Genomic DNA, 19,164 nt, shown 5'->3' on the forward strand with positions numbered 1-19,164 from the left:
ACATCTCTGACCACGGCAATTAGTGTGTCAGGAGCACTAAAACCACACAGTGCAGAATATGAACCTGCATGAATCAGAGGAGGAGAAGAATACTGCTGCATTTCATACAATCTCATTGTGGCAGACACCCCTCAATAATCCAAGAATTTCACCAAGTTTGCCTATAGTGCACCACCCAGGTACACCCTGCCTGGTTCCCTGCTAGCCATATTCTGCCTGGTTCAACAAAAATTTGTGCTTGATTTGACCTCAGTGTGGCCCCCAAAAGGCAATCAGGTTACATCTTCTGTTGTCTGGCTGCAGCCAAGGCATTAGTGCTCATCAAAGCTCACCCATTGCAGTGCTGGGGCAGCTGCTGCCTGGCCATGTTCCTGCTCATGGTAGCACACAGGGCTTTGGAAATGGCAAATGTAAACACAGGCAAAGGGAGATAATGCAGCAGTGAGCACGGCTGTGATGGGCTGAGAGGCTGGTGACCCATCAGAGTTCTCCAGAGATCCAGAAGTGCTGACTTAATGCTGCTAACTATGAACTGGATCAGATCAGAGCACCTCTGGACAAACAAAGATTTGAGACCTGGATATGCCTTTACTTTTCTCTTCCCCAGTTTTGAATTAAACTGACTTTTAGTTGAAGCCTGTGGTCTTGCTTTGCTTTTTTGCCTTCCTGGTAGAAGCACAAGGTACCCAGGTTGGGTCGCTCAGTTCAGGCTGCAGATAGGCACTGAGGGTGGTATTAAGTTGTCTAAGGGGTGTCATTGCAGGTGACATCATATCCAGTGTGCATGCACCACCCCCAAAAGGCACAGGTCTTAAACTGTGCTCCTGTGTGATCTGCCAAACTCCTTTGTTTAAAAAAAAAAAAATCCTTGATCATGCCTATTTGAATTCTGATTCTGCTGCTTCCGAGCAGCATAACATCCCTGCTTATAACCAGCAGGGTGGGAAATCCTCTCCTCTTCAATATTCCCTAATGTTAAATAACACGGGCCTCCTAGATTTTCATACTGTACAAACACAAACTAATTAAAGTCATACAAATACATCCTAAGCAGAGAATGAGAATCTGCTCACTTGAGGGAAGACCGCTGGCTTCCACGTCCCAGGGAAAGCTCCCTCACAGTTTACATTGTTCTTTTTGCAAGGGATAATTTATGGTAAAGCCAGTTTCCACTGAAACAGCAGACGTGCACAGAGAGGGGAAAAAATGTAAACACAACAGCATCTTTGTGAATGCAGCAAGGTGCTGGTGCCTGCCTCTGCATGCTCCATAATATATTAATACACACTGGCTGGCCAATCCCACTGCAGCATTCAATCATGCCACATTATAATAGAATTTAATGGAGTTGACAGCTAAGACCTAGTTGCTGGAGACATGTGAAAGACCTTTGCAATGAGGATAACAATTAATAAAGGAAAGCGCCATAGATTTTTGGAGAACCTCATAAAAAAGTAAAATATCGACATTGATCACGGCATGCAAGGATATTAGACACGTAAATCGAGCTATTGCCTTTATTTATTTATTTGCACATCTTTAATATTATAGGCACAGGTTTCCCCAAGGCCAAAATGCAATTTCTCTCTCCATTTCTCAGCAGGAGCTTTTCATCTCCCTATTCACCAGGTTTTGAATTGCACATTTAATAAGCGATAAAGAATTCCTGTCTCTTTTCCTTGGGCTTTCAGCCCACAGTTTTCCCCTCCCTTCTGTCTTGTGATGGAAACAACAATCCCTTTTACCTGGCAGTAGGTTGCCTGGGGATGTGGGGGCAGTGTAAAAGGGGACCTGGAGCCCACAGGGAGTGTCTGGACTTCAGTGTCTGCTGATGTTCTTTATATGCCAGGTTGCACTGGGTATGGTAAAGAGTACATGGGATCAACATAAAAGGAGGGAGAAAGAGTCTACAACACTGTAAACCAGCATTTCCCTGTCTGCCTCACCAGAAATTTTTGGTAGGAGGAACGGCTTATGTCTTCACTGCCTTCATTCCTGTCTGGGGAGAGACACTCTTGACTCTTATGGGATATTGTAGTAATTTTAAAGAATCAGTCTTGTGGGTAAACTGCACCTAGCCCAATCCTCTCCCTGATGGAGGTGGCAAAAATTTCATCAGCCTGCAGATGCGAGCATTGCTGGGCTCCCACAGGCTCAAATCTCTCTGGATTTCCTTGGATGTGCTCAGTTAACACACTCCTGAATCAGGGCTGACTCCTTGCCTCAGAGAAGTCCTGAACAGCATTTCCAAGAGTATTTAAGTGTGAATTGGTACCTGGTGGGTTATTTAGAAACACACAGGCTCCTCACTGCCCAGAGGTGCTGCCCAAGCCCCTGATGCTCACAGTCCCTGCATCTGTAAATGCCCGTGTAGCACTGGAGAGCTGCCCTCACAGAATGACAGGGTTCAGTTCCTTCTGGCTTCAACTTTACATCACTACAAGCCCGCTCATCTCATTGGGCTTCCTCTTAACCTCCTCTGATGTGCGCTGAGGACAGGATCAGCCCCAAATGAACCCAAGCTTCTGGTAATGTAAAGGTCCAGCTTTCTTAAGTTAGACTCAGTGGGATGCTTGTGGGATCCTTCCAACTTATGATTGCTTCATATGATTCTATGATTCTACGAGTCCAGCTGTGCAACCTCAGCTGCTCTGCAACTTGGGGCATTGAGCTCCATTTGGAGCAGTCAGGAAAAAAACTGTGGGGTCAAATCCATCCCTGGTTTAGGACTGTAGAGGCTGATGGTGTTATAAAAGGGATAACTTTAGCATCATCTTTAGAAATTAAAAACAACTGAATGGGTACTTGAATAGACATGGTGCAACTGTAAAAAAAGGACTAAATAATTAGATACTTCCATTTTACAACCAGCTGCAGTAGGTTAATTTCTTGTCAGGTAAATCAACCTTGTTTTTCTTTCACTTACCTATGCACAGATGCATTTCCTCAGGACAGGTGACGTCTTGCTTGGAACAAAAGAGGCCATTTGTCCATATCACAGCAGCAGTGACTGCACCGTGTCATCTCATGCTCTCCTCCAGCAAATTGAGTTTGTCAGTGCTCAGCCACGCAGCTGAGTGGAGTGCTGCATGATGCCTCACCTCTCCTGGGAGAGAGAAGTTGGCATAAGCCATATCGTAATGGGATCCAGAAACAAAGAAGCGTGAATGAAGTGCTAATTGCATTCATAAAGACATTAACAAAGGAATTAAAATGGCAGAAGCTTCCTTTCCCCCTCAAGGTTCATATAAACAACCAAAAATATATTAATAATCACTGAGATTTACACTACTTTGAAGGGATTATATCCAGATAGAGCATCAGGGCTTGGAAAGACCATTTCAGTGGTCTTTTCTATGGGATTCTGTATCAGAGATGAGACACTCCACTGCTTCCGTTTATCCAAATTTGTTCTGTTCTTTCTGTCTTTTCTCTTATCATTATGCTCCCTTCAAAGAACAGGAAGACTGCTCATTTTACCCTGAAACTTTTATATGCTGTAAAAATAATGACATCATACTAAAAACTGTAAATTTTTCTAAAAACTCCCCAAAACAAAATGACCTCAGAAGTTTGGCCAATGGCACAATGGAAGTTTATGTATAAAATGGCCTGAAACATCCTACCTGAGTTTTTAATCTCATTTAATTCTGCTTAATTTTCTATGGAAAATGGAAAAAAAGTCATGTTTTCTGCTTTTTCCTCAGTCAGTTTCTACAAGATTTAATCCTTCCATTACCAAACTCTAGCACTCTGTTCTTATTTGCATTGCTACTACTGAGAAAAAAAAATTTCCTGTTAGAATTCTCTCCAATCATTGTGGTCTTTTTCCCCCCATGAGAATAGTACTATTAGCCTTAAACATGGAAAGAGCTCATTTCACAGATCCTAAATTCTGAGGCTACTTTAAATCGCTTGTATCAGCATTTTGATAGCCCTTGTTTTTTCAACTACTTAGCTGTATTTATCACACCTCTCCAACTCCTCACTTACCTCCTTTCCACCTGCTGATGTGGGTGTTGTGCTAAAAGTCAGCTAAACAGTTTGTTCTGTTCACTAATCTTCAGTCACTCATAACTTTCTAAAATGTTTGTTCTGGAGGCTGCAGTCTGCAAGTTTCTCATGACCACTGAAAGGTGGATATCTCTAGGAAAGATGAGTCCAAGCCATTCAGCAGTTCTGTAGAAAGAAACACTTCTATCACCTCAGTACGGAGGCTGAGGTGCCTGCAGAGAGAGGCACCATGCATGGAGAAGAGGACCCTGAACCAACACAGGGAGGTTGCCAGCCCTGTGTCTCTATGTTTATTCCATTCCCAGCAGACACTCAGGACTTGTGAGTGCCAGGAATGGTGTTTCCAGCTCTGGAGGGCAGAAGGCAGAGAGAATTAGGGAGCACATCCAGGCAGATGAGATGGGATACGCCACAAACACCTGGAGGAATGAAGCTCCAACTTTCATGCATGTGGGAGGTGTGTGGGAGCATGGGGATGGGGTCCAGGATGGGCTTATGCACCTGGCTAATACCCCAGCCCCTTTAAAGGATCTGAACCATCCAGGGAAGTGTCCTTGTTTCAAAAGCATACCTCTTTCCATGGTGTGCACAGTTCTTTCCATGAAAGCCAGATTTGGGGTCGTTAGGACAATGAGCTACTGGAGGTCAAGCACTCAGTGGTGGGGTAGTTGGTATTAAATCCTAATTCTGAGGTGGATTTAAAGCCTGTAGACCCTCCCACACTAACATGACATCTCCCTCTCCTCACTTCCTCCTCTTTGCTTTCCTTCTTTACTCCCAGACACAACAAAACCCCTCAGAAATAGACTCATAGCCCATCCTTTCTCCTTTGACCCTATCCTGTCCCCTACAAGGTCCTGCCAACACCTCCATGGAACCTCCATTTGCAGTGCTCTCCTGGCACCTACTGCACTGCATCAAGAGCTCCTGAGGTCACGTGCTAAAAGCATAATGGAAGGAGTGAAAAAGAGTTGGTGCTAGGATGAAGAATGAGCAATGCTCCCACATTAAATGCAAAAACTGAAATTAAAGCAATTTTCCATGTTACAGACAGCTACAGGAAAACTGGTTACCAGTTAGTAGCAGCAGGAATTTTCAGGAGGTGCTGGGAGTCAGGATGGGGCTCAGCTATTCTTCTCATCTCAGTTCAGGAAGGAAACACACCCCTGGCTGTAACTTCAGTGCAGGTAAATGGAGTGAAGGGCAGCCTCAGCCCAAGTCTTGTTTCTGAATAAATGAAATGTGTATCTTCCACATTTTCAGCTGGGAGGGAGAAGCCTATCTCAGGAGTGACGGCAGGTGCTGCTGAGCTATTTCCATTTTCCAGCTCTGCAACCTCAGGAACCTCTTTAATCCAAACCACCCGCCAAGCTCCATTCACTAGCCCTGAAGATCAGCCAGTGGATTTGGATTCATTTTTAAGGCTGTCTTTAATTTTTTTGAAGTATCTTGCTGGCGGATTTTTGGTCTCACCTGTGACTCAAGAAGAGATTTGCAAATCTCATTCTCACATTTTCAGCCATTTAAAGGGGCATATCACACCAAGAATTTAGGTTCTGCTTTCAATAGAGGAAACACAGGGGTAAAAGTATATGAAAAGAAAACCTTGAGGTACAGAAATGCTTTGACAGATTTGTTAGAGATGAAAATATTCTTTATTTGATTTCTGCATTCCCCAGGGCAGTGAGGGGAACCCATATGCAATTGCATTGAACTGAACTATGAAAATCAGAGAGCGAATTTGACAAGAAGCTCCACCAAACCCACGCAGAAGCTCAGTGAAGTGCAAAATGTAGAGCTAACAGAGGAAAGAATGGTGTAGCTCAGGGGCAGGGTTTTGGTTACCATGTTCTAAGGCGTAGGTAACAGGAACGGAGATAGGAAAATACACAGAAGGTACAACGCAGTGTGATATTACTTGCGGGTTATGCTCCACAGTGTTGACAGCTGTTGAGAGATGTCAAAGGTAGACAGTAATTTCTTAGTCACTCATGCAATTTTTTAGTCAATCATGCAACTTTTTATCGATTCTCAGAAGGAAATATTGCACACATGGACATGTGTGTGCTGCTACTGTCCAAGCGCCTTTTGGTGTCTCGCTTGCTGAAATGCTTTCAATTAGGGTTTGGAAGCAGTTGACTCAGTCAGCCTATGTGACACTTGCCAAAGACAAAATTAGTTTCAGTCATTGATGTTTTCCTTCCAAAAAGCATCACTCTCCCCTTCTCTCTTTCCCCTTTATTGTGGGAGATTATTTCTCAGGTAGGTGTTTAGCTGATTTTTAATGTCATGGAAACTTCATCTGCAATTTGTTAGAAACTCTTCAGTAAAGGAGCCTAGTAAAACAGATGATTAATATTGGTAAGCTCCTCATTTGCATATTAATTAGTCTCTGTACTCAACTAATTAAAACAGGCCTGCCTGTTTGTAGACTTTCTGAATTCCAGATTGTTGCTATTGCTCCCATGTAAGTGCATTTAGTGCAGCTAAGGCAGGCCATTGATACTACAAACAAGGCACCCCAAGCAGCAGTAGCAATATTTTAAGGCATTTAAGTCTATAAGGGAAGTACTTTCAGTGTTTTCTTTAAAAAATAAACCAAAAACAAGACTGATGCTTGAAATGGCAAGATATAATGACTAAGCAGTGCTTCTACTTCCCCATTATGCTCTTGCAGAGCAGGACAATTCCAGAAACCAGACAAATCCAAGGCCAGAGGGAGAACAACACTGCAGGGCACAAAGAAGCCCAGGCTGAGCTGCCTTTAGGATTTGCAATACTCACTTTTCTTCAGAGATGCAGCCTAAAATTAAGCTCAGGCTGATGACTCAAGACATGAAAATTCAAGGTTAATTCTGACCTGCGTTGCTCTGGCAGAATTCTGTTCAGTCCTCCAAGGCCGGGGGATGGCACTGGGGCTTGGAATCCTTTCATGTCAGCTGGATTTGCCCTTGCAAGCCTAGTTCATGGCCCCACGTGCTCTGCAGAGATGCTGAGGGAGCCAGGCACTGGTTAAACTTTTATAGGTAAAGAGCTGCATTTTCCCCATCCCACATTTTCCTGCTGGCTGTGTGGATGGAACAACAAAGAAATTCCTCTGTTGATTCCTTGCCTTCAAGCTTTAGCACACAAAATGCAGCCCTCCCATCAGCCACAAAGTCCTCCTCCAACCCAGAGACAGACAGTGCTGCCCTCTCCAACAGGATACTGCCTCCTCCTCCCTGTGCCTGCCTTGAGTACACACCATTTCCTCCTCTGCCATCCGAGCCAACAGGCAGCCCCCTCGTGTTTCTCAGCCAACACACCTGCTGGTGGCCATGACACTCCTCTGTCTTCCTACTACTCCCTTCTAACTCCTTCCTGTTCCTGCTTCTGGACCTTGGCTCTTTGTCTTCTTCACCTTCTTGTGCACCTGCTTTTTGTTCCTCCCAGCTGTTAGCATTCCCCATTTTGCTATCCCCACAGCTGTGCTGGACTCCTATAGAACTTCAGGGACTGAGGATAAAACACCCAGGGCTGAGAGGTGCTTTATGATGTATATTTACTGCCATAAAATATTTTGCATGGCAGTGACAAGTAGGTTTTCTCAAACTGTCTGTGCACTGAGACTTTTCCTCACCCTAGCTGCCAATAGCAGTTTGACAGGTTTTATTATACTCCATTATTCACAACAAGCCAGGTCGCTGTGCCATATGCTGTCCAGTCCTGCTAAAGCTAACCATGTGCCCATGTTGGCTGCAAACCAAGGCTGGTTAAAACCTGCTCCTTTTTTGCATGCTATTTGTTTTGAAAGAATTGGAGACGGGCTTCATGTCAGATGTTCCAGTGTGTCTTATCACACACTTTGCTCACCCTCAGCAGCCTAAACACCAAAACAATTGGAAAATCAGGGATATTGGTATGGTTTGGACCTGGAGTTCTTCTAGACACATGCGCTATTCTGGAGCTGATGGAGTATAAGGCAGGAAAAGAGCCTTAAATGTCTCTGGGGGCACTGGCAATGTGTTCAGCTTGGACTGTAGCTTTAGTTATGGCTTCATGCACTGCTTAGTAGGACCCACAGCAAAGAAAAGTGCAATGTCTCTAAGACTAAACCTGTGCTTCACCAACACCAGCTGTTTTAGAGGCATTGCAGCAACAGCAGTCATTGTGTCTGCATGTGCCTGGACAGACTTCCTAGTGCATTCTCCAAAGCCCAGCCTGCTCGAAGCCTGCACTCACAGCTCCATGGCCCACACAACTTGCTGTTTCTTGCTTTTTAGCTGCTTTTGTTGGTCTGTTTGTTTGAATGTTTGCTGTCTTGCCAAACCCTGCAGTTACCAACACACAGACCCATCTAGAATAACATTTATTGCTGCCTTTCAAATCTGCCAGACTTTGGATCCCTCTCCCACTCATTGTTTGCACTGTTCCTGTTCTCAGATGGATGTTTCCTTCCTCTTGCTGCATCCATTTAGCTGATCCTTCTTGCTGTTCCCACAGCCTTTTCTTCCTAACTCCCCATCAAGTAAGCTGGTGGCAGAGGCTACTTACAAGTGCACCCATTTATAGACATGGCTCTTGTCTCTTTGGGTGTGCTGTCTGCTGGTTCTCTTGCATTGCCTTTGATGGTGTTTCCTGTTTTGGGAAATGAGGAAAAACGGAAAGTTTTTGCAAAGCGGTGCATTCCTTTCACCCTGCTCTATGTCCATCACCAGCCTCTGATTTCTCTGACCACAATTAACAGGGACCCTTGTGGTGTGTGGCACTGGGAGGACCAAACAGAGGTCTTTTCTTTCCAACACTGTTCATGGAGTGTCACTGTGATGGTACATGTGAATCATCGTGGCAGCCTCAGATTGGTAACTGTGTGTCTCCCATTGCCCCCAGTGAAGGCAGACTTTGGTCTGTACTGATGACATGAAGTATGTTTGATTTAGTTATATACCCAGATTTGCACATGAAACATAGTGTGAGGCCTGATTCTTGCATCTACTCATAAGGTTCTTGATTTCCATCTCGGCCTTAATGTATCTCAGTTTCTAAGAGTCCAGCCATTTGCAGAAATTATCATTTTAATGCTGTGTATGATCATGAATTGTAACAGACTGCACACTTCATTTTTGTTATACAGCCAGGGATCTTCTTGCCACTGTCTTTTTCTCTTCATGTTGTCATAAAACATCTATAGATGCTCTTCATTGTTTTCTGGCTTTATAGTCAAGGCCAGCAAAACTCTTAGCTTCATTAATCTCATAGATGGCACAAAGGGGTTACTATCTAACTTTATCTTAGTCTTGAAGGTTTCACCTTCTTGAAGTATTTTGGTACAGAACTGGATAAGGTCTACAATAACCTCTTCATCCTCACATATGACAAGGATGTTCTGGCATTCACTATTATCCCATACAATAAACTGAGCATCAGCATCTCACACAGCCTTTGTTAGGCTGTCTACCACAGACCCAAGGTAAGCTCAGGACACAGATGCCCAGCTCTAGACTGAGTTGTACCTCTGCCTTATCCTGCCTTACTGGCTGGTTTTCCAGACCTGTGTTGTAACCAGCTTTATCCTAGCTCTGACCCCATCTCCTACAGCTTCTGATTAAGCTCTCTGACCTCACTTCATTTGACTGTCTAGGACAGTCAGTGGACTTGTCATTGCTGTACCCTGCTCCAGAACTGTGAGACCATGTGGGTGAAGGTGCTGTTCTGCCTATGTTGAGGTCACCCCCAGCTTCCTGCCTGCCCTCCTTAGCAGAGCAGCCCTCATCATGCTGCTCCTGGACAGGTATTGTGTTGGTGCTGTCAGGCACATCCTGTTTGGTCAACTCTATAGCAATAAAAAGCAGCCAGCTTTCCAGGAGAATGGAAGGAGCCAACTTATCAGGAGAAATGACCCAATGTTGTTATGGTAGATCTAGAGAGACAATTAAATCATCACGTCTATAACCTTCAGGGAAATGTTGGCACCCAGGTAACCTTGCTTTAGTACACTGCACACATCAATACTGAAATTCTGCCTGCTGTTGTGGGTCTGCTCTTGACTCTTCTAAAGCATGTTGCTTTCTTTGAATCTTTCCTGAGATCAGGATGTTTAGCTGTTTCAGGCACATAATAGGTTGCTGTTTCTTGCACAGAATAATGCATTTTCTACTACGAATTGCATTTACCTTCCACTGGCCAATGCATAATCAGCACATGGATTTATTTCTCCCAGCTCATTTTCCTGCTTATCATTTTTCTTAGCATTGCATGGCAGCTGGTCAGCAGAAATCACACTGGTCATTGATCTTGGAGCAGAGTTACTACAATGGTAGCTGAATGGCAGCCTTCAGAGATGTGCCTTGCATATGTGAATCTCCTTGGCTCTGTTGTCACACTACAGAAATCCTTTGCACTGGAAGTCTGTGTCATGTACCTTACCATCCATTATACAGCTGTGCTTTCCTTCTGCAGAAGAGATCCCAATGGGAAGTGAAATGGTGCTGTTTCTCTAGCATCTTCCACACCTGCTCATGACTGTATGTTATCCACCTTGTCTCTTGAATTGTTTCTGTGGGATGTGTCCTGGATTATGATTTAATATTTGGCTTTCCTGCTTAATGAAAACTATTAGCTCTGGAAAATACACACATTCTTCTACATCAGCCATTGTTTTGATGCTGCTTTTTGTTCAGTTCAGCAGCCCGTGCTATTCTTTCCCTGAGTTTTCTCTGGGTTTGTGTCTTTGGGCAAGCTGGAGTTCTCTCAGTTCACAGGTAGGATCACTTGCAGGATCTTTAGTGAGGCTCACTGAGAGTTTTGTTGTTGATGTTTCTTCCTCTGCCTATGTTTATTCTGCATGGTATGCTTGTATAAGCACCAATAGATTGTAACTTCCCCAAAAGCAGCTCTCTCAGTTCTTATTGCACTGAGGCTACGGTACTCACCAAATATATTGCAGGCTTCCCTATATCATGGGGGTATGGGTGTGTTTAGCCACAACAAGTGTATCCCACTCATTACTTAACCTTTTACTTTGGTGTGATGTGAAAGGGATAGCTTTGACTTTTGTGTCCATGTGCCCCATGTAAATGATGATAAAAATGATGATAAAAAAATCAAAGCAGGAACACTTCCTTGCAGGCTAGGGCACATAATTTTGAGACTTGAAGCAGACTACCCCTGCACCATTTCTGCAAGCTGCTTTCTTTCCATGTAGTCTCATTCTTGCTGTAGATCTCACAGGACTGCAGGCAGTCATCCTCTTCTATATTGCCACATGCTCACTGGGTAAGAACCAGAAAGGTTCCAGCTAGAAAAGAGAAGTATCCTTAGGGATGAAGACGTCTTTTTACAAATAGCATTAAAATACATGTGCAAACTGACTTAGCAGTTCCTCCAATATTTCCTTCCCACTTCAACACAGACTGCAACATCGGAAAAGATGTCTTTTGCTGGATCCTCAAAATCACTCCAAATGCTGCCCAAGGAACTGTGAGCCCTCAGCCCCAAACAACAGATGGATAGGTTTCAAAGGCTGGAGTCTCCACTTTGTCTAGCAGCTATTTTATTAGTGCCAAACAGATGTGTGTGCAAATGCCTCCTGCTGGAAGCAATGCCTTTGATCCCTGATATCTAAACTACTTACTGGTGGAACAAGTCAACAACCCAGGTTTAATAATGAGTTATTGTTATCCATTTCTTTCTTATTCCCTGGATCCTCTCCAAGATGAACCGATGGCTTTGGTAGATCACTTGATAGACAGAAATAAGACATTGGCAGCTTCTACAAAATATCCCAAGCTACAGAAACTGAAATCTTCAATCCCTGCCCTTCATCCCCCAAGGAAGAATGATGCAACTCTTGTAAAAGGATGTAAAGATGATCTTGCTTATTAACAGATCACAGAAATGTGCCCTAAAACCTATTGATTTCTGACCTTTATCTGACCATAAATGCTGCCTCTCTTGCCCAGCCCTGGGAAACACCTTGAAGAGCAGCATGATTGACCTTCCCTGCTTATCCACCTGACACGGAGCACTTGCATGAGCTTACAGAGGATTCTCTGCATGTGACACCACTTCCAGGCCAGAAAGAAATGTCTGTTGTGTATTGTGTGACTCCAGAGTGGCAATTCAGACTTGGTAACTCCTACCTCTGTCTTGCTTTGACAAGCAATATTACAGGGTGAACGATCCAAAGAGCTTGCTGAGCCTCACACTCAGGTCAGTGCCTTTGTTTAAACATTCAACACACTTCTTCCAACTGCCTGGCAAAAGGAATGTGTTTGGAGGTGTAAATGATTTTGACAATTCAAGTGTTGTGTGTTAATACACTGATCAAAACGCTGAGAATTTTCGGGTCAGGGCACATCTGTTCATCTCGGCGATCTTGCTAAGGAGGTAAACCCTTACAGCCTGAGAGACACCAACGAAGCATTGCAGGGTTTCTCTGTCTGGCGGGATTCCTTTCCAGTATTAACTAGTGCTGGATCTCCACCACAGAAAGATTCCTGTCAGGGCCTTAAGCACTAAACAGAGACCTCAGCAGATCAGTGTTAAACCAAATGGGACCGAAAAGGCCAGAAGCGCCTCCATGCCATTACCCAGCCTCAGCACTGATGAATGGCGAAAGTCGACAACCATTCATCAACATGGCTAAATGAATGCAAGGAGTTTAGACAATGCTAAAAGAAGGAGCAGAGTCATGGGGCCAATCTGCAGAGCTATTCTTGCTCATGTGCGCTTTGGGTCAGTTCCCTGCCTGTGCTGCTGATTCATTAGATAAATCTGGGCACTTCTGAGGCTACAGGAGGTTTCCTGTTGTCTGACAGGAGTTTGGCTTTACACTGTCATTTTCTTCTCTGCTTAGGAAATATGGATACTTCTGCTCACTAGGGAAGCTCCCTTTCTGCTTGCACTGCCTAGGGTGTAACAAAAAGCTAAATCTCCCTGCCTAGCTTGTCTATAAAGAAATATCCCTGAGAATAAACACTTCTGTTGAGTTGCTGCACTTCATTCCTAACAAAGCAGAACAATTTGCATTACAACTCAGTTGTTTTAGAAGACAATGGGTGAAATCTGGAGCTTGACACTTGGCTTTCACTCAGTCTGTCTTCTGTGGGACTATTGCCAGCTAAAGAAGGGATGGAAGACAGTGTAAGATGCAGTGGTACCAACAGTGCATTTTTACAATGCTGTTTGTCCAAAGGCTTCAGAGTGAGTATATTTATAAACTAAGGTAAAGCTCAGGGAAATCAGTTGAAATCTTTGCACTGACCTTAAGTAGCTTTTGGATCAGGGACAAAATAAGGAAATATGTGGGCTCTGGAAAATCCTAGCATGTACGCAAGAAGAATACTCTGGTTCCTCTTGAAGGGTATGGGGAGGAATGGAGGCACAGAGGTGAAATATCTTGTCTGGTGCTGCTTGGATAAACTGAGACTGACACTAGGTAAATGCATAGATCTTATAAGTACTGAGCATGGCATGAGGATGTTCAGTTGATGTGAAATGGTATAAACTTCAAAATGAAAATTCAAATTGCTTCAAGAAACTTTTCAATCTAAAAAAAAATCCCAGAGTCTCATATGGATTTGGTATAGCATGAATTAAGGAAAAACTTCTTTTAATTGAATCTAAAAAGCTCTCTTGACTATTCTCTCTTCCATTTCTGCCTTTCCCCTCCTTTGGTGTCTTTGTAGCTGTTATGTTTTATTTACAGATAACTAGAAATGGAACATAAATGATCCTAACTGGAACTCTAAAGAAATCAGCAATTTATGAGTGTATTTAAAATAGTCTTGCTTAGAGGCATTAATGATGGATGGATGGATGGATGGATGGATGGATGGATGGATGGATGGGGTGGCAAAAGGTACATTCTGACACATGGGGTGAAAATACCTTAGATTATCTAGATCTGGCCCCAGATTTTCTTGGTTTAGAGAAAAACTAAGTCCCCAGACCTAAAATCTAGGAACTGACTTCCTCAAGTGTTTTGTAGAAGATTGACCTGCCTCTGATCACAGCTCTCAATTGATTCAATTGACAAGTCTTTATGGACTTTCAAATGGCTGAAAATATAGATCCTTGTCTGAATTATGGAGTGTGGTTCCTTCTTTTGGTATTAGAAATATAACTTAACTCATCATATATAATGTAACTGGTAATGTAATTTAAGTGGTCACGATGGGCCAGAAAATGTAAGAGGAAAACATAGGACTCTGGTCAGATGACTAAAGTTACAGCATGTTTTGAAGAAGGGGGTGTTGCATTTTACCTCAAGTGTTGCATTCCCTTTCCTGGGAGGTGTTTCATCTATGCTGGCTGATTGCTAGTTTTAATGTCCTCCCCATGGCAGATCTGTGGTTCTCACCTCTTGACTATTTGCTTGTAGGTTTAGCAGTGCATCTCTGCCAAAAAAAACCCCTCTCAATTTCCATTTTCGCTTTTTCTTTTTCAGTCTACATAGACATAGATGTAACTTTTCTCACTTAGCTTCTTTCTGTTGATTTCTTTATTAGCAAGTATTAAACTATAGAGAAGTTTGTATTGAAGTCCATATGGCACATATGATAAAGTTGTTTCAAGTGACACTGTGGACTAATCACTTCCCAACTGTTTTCCACTCACGAAGAGCAAAAGCAGCTCTGCCTGTATTCTTAGCAAATCTCTCCTTGCTTTTATTGGCAATGCTTCTGTTTTGGCAGCAACCTGTCAAGTTTAGAGCTGGCAACCACAGTTTTTTCGCATTTTCAGATGGAACGTAGGCAACATGTTTTCTATGAAAACACCCTTCCTTCTCCTCATTAGTGCTTCGAACATTATTGTTCTTGGTACAGAAAGCAAACATTGGTAGCTTTCCCTCTCCCAGCACTGTAACTTGAATGGAACAGGGCTGAACTGACATGAAGTTTTTTACTGAGAAAAAAATGTTCAGTGAAGAAACAACAACCAAAGTCCCGCTTAGCAAGGCCAGAATGGCTGAGTCTGGTATGCAAGTGCATATCAAGTCTAAGAGTTGTAAGCTGGCTTTGAATGAGCTGCCAGGTCCACACTGTGCCATGCAGAGATACTCAATTCAGAGTACTGGAAATGTTACGGTGTGTTAGCTTCACTGCACCATGTTCCATTCATGTCCCATGCATCTCTTTCAGCTCCACAAACTTATCCTTAGAAACACATTTCACAGGAAGCAAAGGAAGTCAAGTCCAAGAAGTCGGGTTTCTTTTTCTTTGGTATAAAAAATGTGGCACACATCTGAAGCATGAACAGGATCAGGATACTCTTTGACTGAGAAATGAGCTTGTCCCTACAATCTTTGTTTAAAACCCATCTAGCTCCCTGTGCATCTCATAAACAATTTGAACTCAAAATCACTGTAGGGACTTATTTTATCCTCCTAGATACCTGCTGTCCTAATGTGTCTACCCTTACTGTGGGTTTTTTTACCTTTGGTCCCCTTCTTGCAGGAAGATTGCCAGCCCAGTCTTTGCAAAAAGACCTGGGATAGTGGCAGTCCACTTCACAGCTATCTGGAAAAAGATCTCATAACATCTTCCAGCACTGCTGCTGACTCCCTGTGCATCTCACAGAGCTTACAAAAACCAGCTTTGCTCATGGCCTCCATTTCCCTAAGACTCCTAAAACTGACTTTTGAATTCTTGCTTTACTCTAGCCCCTAGGACATCTGGTAATTTAGGGTGGGATTCAGTTCCCCATACTCACACATGAGGACTTGAAAAATAAACTGGAAGGCAGTGAGGAAGTTTATCTCTTCTGAGAAGCTCAGAGCTGTTTCCCTCGCCCACCCTGGGGTTAGGATGGATATCCCAGCCTCACTGAAGAGTAACGCAGCTGTTCACACTTGTGCTTCCTTTATCCCTCCAAATGGAGCCTTTGCCCCCTCAACACAATGCACTTCAGTGACTGCAATCATTAAAGGCGTTGGAAATAGGGTTTGAGACTTACACAAACTCCTGCCTCAGGTGTCATGACCAACGAACCGATCAAAAATGCCAGCTCCTCTTAGAATGCCATGCCTGAATTCATACCCCACGGCAGATCTGTCACACAGTAGCCAAACATGTTAATACAGCTGAAGCCTTTAGGTACACTTGTACCCTCAAAACTCAGTGGAGTTGCTGTCATTCTCCAACTGTTCAGTGGCCTAGATGAAATTAGTTAGAAGTCTAACTGCAGCAGCTAATAAATACACTGTGTTTCCACCTCAGAAAAAGTACCACCTCCCTTTGCTACCAGATGTCCTCCTTGGCAGTTTGAGTCAATGAGGAGCTAAGTGATGGAGAATGAACCCAGTCTCCAAGAGGAGGCCTCAGGCCCTGAATGCCAGTAGTGGAAACTGAAGAAGGGAAGTTCTCTACTGCTGCTCCCTACTGGGGCTTGGAGTTGATGTCAGTTCCTACTGATGCTGTTTGTCACCAGAATCTAATATAGCTGCCTGTGTGAACTGTCCCCTGCTCAGGAAACTTCTTTCCTTGGCTCCACACAGGTCTTCTGGAGATCAGTCTGGGGGTGGATCAGCACAGCAATCCCATCAAGAATTGCAGTGTCTGAGGCCAACTGATGAGTACAGTTTGTGGATAACCAGATTTTGTATCTGTATAACCAGATACAGAAATGTGTATCCTACCCTATCTGCCTGCTTGCTACTACCAGAAAGAATTAGACTGGGAGATCAAACTCAGCTGGATGGATTGTTCTCACAGTCCAGAGCTCCCACAGAAGGAGGAAATTGAGCAGGAACATTGTCTGCAACCTCTTCTGAGAAGTCTGTAGATACGAAAGCTCTGCATAGCTTGAATTCAGCATCACCACCACCTTCGACAGCAAAAGTGCTCTCCAGCTTTTACTTCATTTATGTCAACAGTCCTAAATCAGATTGTTCCAAATGGCCAGCTCTGGACTGAAAGAAGTACTTTGGGAGCTGGTTACAGAAAATCACACATCTGAGAACCTTTTATGCAATTTCTCCCTGCATTTCCAGCTGAGGAGCTTTTCCAGGTAATCCTTCCTCTGTACACTGTCTCAGAATAGCAGATGTAACAAGGTAGACAATCTCAGAGAGTTGAGGCTGTTCAGCCTGGAGAGGAAAATGCTTTGGGGAGACCTTAGAGCACCTTCCAGTACCTGATGAAGGGGGCCTAAGAGAGAGCTGGAAAGGGACTTTTCACAAGAACATGTAGTGAAAAGCCAAGGAAGAATGGCTTTAGACTGAAAGAAAAGAGATTTCGATTGGATATTAGGAAGAAATTCTTTACTCTCAGGATGGTGAGACACAGGAACAGCTTGCTCAGAGAAGTTGTGGATGCCCCATCCCTGGAAGCTTTCAAGGTCGGGTTGAGTGAAGCTCTGAGCACCCTGGTCTAGTGGAAGACCATGGTGAGGGGGTTTGGAACTAGGTGCTCCCTAAGGTCCTTTTCAACCCAAACCATTCTATGATTCTGTGAATTTACAGAACTACAAGTGGCATGGAAGATGCAAAATCTCCTATCTCCTCCAATTTCACCAAATGAGGAACAAGGCATTGGCAGGTGGTGGGTGTCAGGAAATCAACAAGAGGTCCTCTTTCCAAGAACATGAAGTTACATGGTGGAAATCTTTGCTACAAGACACAGTGAACAAAAGAGTGGGCAGGACTTTCAAAGGGGACTGGACAATGGAAGAGAACCTATCCAGACCTACTAGGCATGAAGGCATCAGCTGTGGCTGAACCAACCACACATTGCAAGAAGACTGGGAAAGGGGTGTGGGAAATCTTGGGATATACTTTCCACCTTCCCTCTAGTCTTTCCTTGATACCCACAACTTGTCAGTGGTAGAGACAGGACTGATCTTTGTTGAGACACACTGCAGATACTTCTATATGAGGTGCATACTAATGACACTGGCAAGGGTGAATGGGATTAGTCAGATCTTAGAACAAGCTCATTTCCAAGTCAGCCCACCTTGGCCAGCACAGACACTTCCCTGTGGCCATAAGCCACTTACAGGAACTGAAGTGCAGGCATTCATGGCCTTTGACTCGGGACTGAGGAAGACATCCAAACCCACCCCCACAGAGCTGTGTAACAATTACTGAAATCCACCCAGAACAGCAACATGATGTTTTGGAGAGGCATCCACATTTCCAGCAGACCTACAGAGTACAGAAACTGACCTGGAATGAATGCAGCCGAGTCACCAAGTTTGTCCAGGGAATCACCCACAATTTTACATGATAGAAATACTAGTAGAAATAAGATCTCCCTTTCCTTTATCATACATATCCAGAAAGACCAGAAATGTGGTTGCCTTTTGCTGAATGTATTTTGAATTCCTCTAGAACATGTTGATTCAGAAGATCATGTATTTTTAATGTGGAGAAATCCTTCTCTATTTGGAGTACAAGGATGACTCTCAGATTTTAGCATCATCCAGATTTTCTAAAAAGTCTTTGAGTTTGCTTCATAAGACTTGGATTCTACCATTTCAGTTTTCTAAAAGGATTTCTCCCATTCAGCCTACACTAACTCAAGACAAAATTGCTTCTGTGCAGTACCCCAGAGACTTAAAAAATGTATAAAATTGCCACATGCATTTATCTTCAGGAATTCAGCTGTGTCATTTAGACTTGGGAAGGGTCTCATTCTGCCCTTCTGCTAGGTTTTGCCAACATAAACAAATTTTGCAGCTACTCTGTACCTGTTATGGCAATTTAAAGCACCCCAGAAGTCTGGAAAACATGACCATCATGACCAAGAGACAATATACCGGTAAGACTGGTACTTATCATTGCCATGTTGTGGAAGTCAACCCTTTGTAGAGCAGCTGCTGCTCCCACCTCTGGTAGAAAAATGTTCTTTGGCTTTTGTTGTATATCACAGCTCCATGCTCGAATAGTGTGATGTAGTGATGGGCACAGTGACTAATAGTCATAGCAATTAAGAACTAGATCTTTACAAGTCTGAATGGCAAATTTGCATATCTTTTGCCAGAAACATCCGATGAGACCGCTTTCATATTCTGTCAAAGATTAATCCAGGCTACAGCATCCAACCTCAGATTTCAGCCGTGCCTTATTTAAATAGCACATTTAAGCAGCAAGATGTGCAAGTTGCTGTCATGCCCTATGATTCAGGAGACACGCCAAGAGGGCTGATGCTCGAGTGCCGCCCTGCATAA

Source organism: Pyrgilauda ruficollis, unplaced genomic scaffold, assembly GCF_017590135.1.
Source record: "Pyrgilauda ruficollis isolate IOZ18807 unplaced genomic scaffold, ASM1759013v1 scaffold17, whole genome shotgun sequence".
NCBI lineage: Eukaryota > Metazoa > Chordata > Aves > Passeriformes > Passeridae > Pyrgilauda > Pyrgilauda ruficollis.